Raw genomic sequence first — 4,908 nt, 5'->3', positions numbered from 1 at the left:
AAAACTACCGCGCGCGCCAATTTATTTCGCGCTCCAAAATTTTGTGCGCCTGCCGGAGCTCGCCGCGTGGCCTCTCGCGCGCCAAACTGGCTATTTTTCCGGCGCGCCGCAAATTTCGCGTGCCTGTTGGAGATGCTCTTAGGGCGAGAAGGGCATCAAAGGCAAATTAACTGCGAACGAGGAACCTTTCTGCAAAATGTACGCAAAGTTTGCTCCACCCGAATATGTGCCACTGATCTTTAATCCGTTGGTCCAGCTTCGGTTTTCTATTTTTTCTACCGCATGCTCAGATTCTATTGTAGTCCGTCCTGTCTCATAACAGCTCGATCGATCTGCAGGCAATTATAATTCGTGTACGTCTCGGTCTACGTCCGTCCCTTCTCGATCTGAGCCCTTCATTTAAATATACAGCCTATACAGACCAAATCGACAACACAAACTTAGTTCCAGCGACAGTTTCGACGATCGAGGGAGCTAGCGTTTCGACGAGAGATCCATCGATCCACACATCTCATATAGGTACGTACGTAGTCCTCTCGCCTTCAATTCGCGTCGTCGTGAGGATCATGGCGGCGGCAGCGCTACTGCTGCTGCTGGTGTCGCTGGCGGCGGCGGCGGCGGCGCCCACGAGCAACACATCGGAAAGGTGGGAGAGGACGAGGAGCGAGGAGAAGGAGCGGATCTTCATGGAGTGGAAGGCGAGGCACGGGCACGGCACAACCAACAGCTCCCTGACCGAGGTGGAGGAGGAGCACCTGCACGCCATGTTTATGAAGGACTTCTGCGACATCGACCAGCTGGAGCACCGGTACACCATATTTAATATTAAGGAGGCCCTCCGCGACATCGACCAGCACAACGCTGGCTACGCCATCGGGGTCTACAATAACAACCGATGCATCGACCAGTTCAGCCATCTCATCCAAGAGGAGTACGAACTACGAAGCCGTCTGCTGCGGGTACTGGGAGGTGATGCCGTCCGAGGCCGAATTACAGAGGGTGGGCGAGATCCAGGAGCGCTTGTGGCAGGCATTTACTCATCGGTTAATTTAATTCTTGGTTGACAGGAAATTTACTGGATTGCTTTTTTATGGCTCATCAAGCATCTCCAATGTTTTCTATACCAGCAAAAAGTAGAGGATCTTTTTTAACATCAAAGTAGATGGTTTTCTCATAGATGAAATAGTTAGGATATAGTATGTCTGTGTTGCACATGGCTTTCATTATGCAAGATAGGAGAGGGAGTAGAGGCTTATTCTTTCATGCAAGAATATACTGATGCTGATTGGATTATATTCTTGCCTTGTTTAGGCGCATGGGACACACTACAGTGCTTCTATTTTCCATGTTTCTGCCCATGGCCTCACCGGACTACTATTATTCTGCAAGACTTGCAAAAAGCTTCCAGCACATATACATGGGGACGGTATCAATTGGAGACATGGAGCAGAGCTATTTTCTTGCAAGACAGGAAGTTGTTGCCATGCTGAATTGTGATATCATTAATCACAAAGCGGTTCCAACACTAGTAGCTTATCATTTTATCTCGTTCATAGAAAGAAAAAACTTGTCTGATTAATAAGTAGTTGTATTTCCCACGTATGTTTAATCATTGCATTTCTTTCCAATTAGCGTGGCGACATTCTCCCCTTGGCAGTGGGCACCCTAAATGTTTTTAGGATGTGTTTAGGGCACATCTAGATGTGCTCTAATTATTGCACATCTAAGTGAGTGAATCAAGTATAAAGAAAAAAAGAAAAAAGAGAAAGAAAATATTCATACGAATCTCAATGTAAGATCAATGACATATGACTTAGATGTGCAATACTTATGGCACATCTAGATGTGCTTTAGCAAAGCTGATATTTTTTAAACAACGTTCTGCTATAGTTATTTCCCGTCATACTCAGCGCCAGGAATAGTGTTCCTAGGAACTCTGGTATACACTGCGAAGATGTTAAACAGTACTCCCTCCGTCCGGGTTTTATTAGGCCTAAAGACAACTTCTCTTAGACCAAGACACATAGTAATTTGCTCATATTAATTCATTCATTCTACTCCCAATGCACTCTCGCATATGCATACAACCAATGAAAAAGCATGTATGAAGTGTATTAATTTTCCAGCCTTAGCACCAACAACAATGACTTTCAATGCAACCAATGAAATGGCTGCATGGATGCACCTTTCCGAAGCGAGGCCTTATAAAAAGGGACATGCTTGTGATGCTGAGAGGCCTAATAAATCCAGACTGAGGGAGTATATAACTAGCTGTATAGGGTTACTGTATATCTCATGTATTGTATCCCTTGTATATGGGACCAGACACATGGTGTACGTGCTAGCCTATACCGTAGTGGACCCATATATTGTCTACTGCATCGGTACACGCACTAGAACGAATCGAGGCCCTATGGGACCACGCTCCTTTGCTACCCGATTTTGGGCAAACAACTCCGAGCTCTAAGCATCCACAGTTTAAGCTTTAACCATATATCTTATTGATTTTTGAGGGCTTTCCCCCAAAAAGGGGAGATCCGCTGCTTACTGCTCACGGAAACATCCGACCTTATGGTCAAGTCGTCCGCCTATCTTTCTGATCTCATTCGTTTTCCGATCGCATAAAAAGTCATGAGATCAAAAAAGAAATGTGAGAATGTAGTTACAGATGTAAAAAAAGTCAATATCTCGTTCTCTTGTTCTTAAATCATGAATTGGATGATGTGCGTTTCATCAAGTATGAACATATTGCATTTTTTGCTATGCAATTTCAGTACCGGATCGACGTCCATTTATTTCTGTGTCCTCATCCGTGTGTATGTCTGTGTTAGATAGGCTCTGGAAGGCCTTACTTTACTAACAGGTAGGACGCGTTACTTTTATTCTTTTTTTGCTGCTTACCCGCATGTTTAGATTATTTACTTGCCCTTTCACTTTTTCTTCGGCTGTCACCAACTTTGTTCAATGCTAGTCCCTAACCCATGAATAAGGGCTCCGCTGGCTACCGGGTTCAGAGAAGTTTGTAAGCTCTTTCTGTTTTTTCGTTTTTCGCCACCTCCTGTGTCTTTCCGTTTAAGGTCTTTAATTCGGCATTAGCTTCGTTAGAGAAAGCCATGCGTGAACTACAAAGCATGGGATCCTGAACACCACGAAAGAAAGCGTACTACTTTTCAATAAGGTCCGACTTCAGAGAGGAGAGACATGAACTTGTTTTAGGCGTAGAAAAGGCATACGATATGAAAGATTGATTGAAAAGAGGTAGGGACTGGTCTCGCTGCTAAGGGAGAAGGAGACCTCTGTCGGAGCAAGCTAAAGAGCCCACTTTATATCGTCGATTTCAGGTAAGGCACTCGATCAAGCCTATACATCCGGGAATTTAGCTCCAAACCAAAGACGACTTGCTTTGCTGCATTTCTTGGGCCGGGGCTTTACTTGATTTTGGCGAAAGAAAGGCCATATGATCTACTTTCTGGTGCCGGTCCCTTCACAAAGATAGCCCCTTCTTGCTCTTATTCTTATTCTTATTCTTATTCGGTGGAATACAAGAGTTCTGAAGCTCCTTTCTTTCAAGTGAAAGTTGCCTATCTTTCTTGGTTCGGAATCCAATCCAGTTGAAAACAAACAATTGCCCGATGGCAAAGTCAGATGAAAGGCTAGGAGTGTAAACCACGTACGAGCGTGGCGCAGAAAGCGAAATGTTTTGTAGCGAGTCAAGCGTAATACGATCAAAAGGAAATGGGGTCGATGCTAAAACTCAAACAGTTCCCCAGAGGGGGCCCCGGGTTGAAAGAGCGAGCTACATTCTTTCATAGAAGACAGAAAATAAGAGGACTGATGCTTTCTTACTTCATCTTAATATAGGGATTATAGCATTGGAACTATGGAATTTGAATGGATTGAGTACATCAAGATGAAGAAATTAACGTAATAAGCGATATTCTCAAAAGATTCGGTCATGCCAGAAACCTCAGTGTGCATGGCACTAAAAAAGGGTACAAAGAACCTGAGATGCAAGTAATGGCTGAATAGCCGGGGAAACACTAAATAAAGACAAGTGTCATCCGGACTTACTTGATTGATTGAATCGAGAGATGGAAATGCCATTGAGAGATTAGAAGGGATAGAGAAAACGTCAGATAGAGGTCGTGCTTCTGCTCAGTCCAAAAGAACAATCTGAGTGAGGATAAGGTGGTTTATGTTAGGGTCCGAGAAAGCAACTTGACATGCCAATCCTAACAAGAATTCCACTCTTTCTGGTCATGTCAGAAACCACCTCTTGGAAAGCAGATCGAAAGCCAATCGTTTCAGAAGATGATGACCCTCTTGTGCTCCTACGTTCCTGCTAGTTGGTGGATGAAGAATAGGAGAGAGCTTGCTTGAGTAGAAGATAACCCGCGAGAAGGATGTTTTGTAGCGCTTTCTCATACAAAAGGAAAAGGCGTCACGACCGAAGATAAGGAAAGATCCCAGCTTTTCATTGCTCTGTCGCGCCACCCCTCCTCCCAGATCCGGTTCTTATCCATATATTTTTCAGCTAAAAGATACGGTATATATATCAATGAAAGCTGGCGCCTTTGGTTCTTGGTACGACTGGTACTTTTTCTCATTTATCGGTCTAGTTGGAAAAATTTCCCCTCAAAGATCAAGTTTTTCTTATATATTATGCTGCGCCCTTGCCCTTAACCTTCCTTTCTCTTCTATAAAAAGGCTGGACGTCAAATGTAACTGATGCTTATATTCTAAATATGACAAGCAAGAAACCTACTATTGCCGTAAACAAAAACCCAAACATTAGTAACTAACAGAGCTTTCCTATTCTAACTATTTCCCTATAAACCATGATTGATATACCAATCAAAAAAGACTTATGAAACTAAACTATTCTATTGATTTATGCCCGTGCTTCTT

At 43.6% G+C, this 4,908-nt stretch overlaps 1 pseudogene; it reads left to right on the top strand.

Annotated features, from left to right (window-relative positions):
* Positions 1-381: 381 nt before the first annotated feature.
* LOC125526500 (uncharacterized) lies at positions 382-1,300 on the top strand (annotated as a pseudogene).
* The last annotated feature ends 3,608 nt before the right edge of the window (positions 1,301-4,908 follow it).

This window comes from Triticum urartu, chromosome 3A (assembly GCF_056163025.1).
Source record: "Triticum urartu cultivar PI428250 chromosome 3A, HENAU_Tu73, whole genome shotgun sequence".
In the NCBI taxonomy this organism is placed as follows: Eukaryota; Viridiplantae; Streptophyta; class Magnoliopsida; order Poales; family Poaceae; genus Triticum; species Triticum urartu.
Note: the sequence above shows the minus strand (reverse complement) of the source record. Positions and strands in the feature narration are given on the sequence as shown.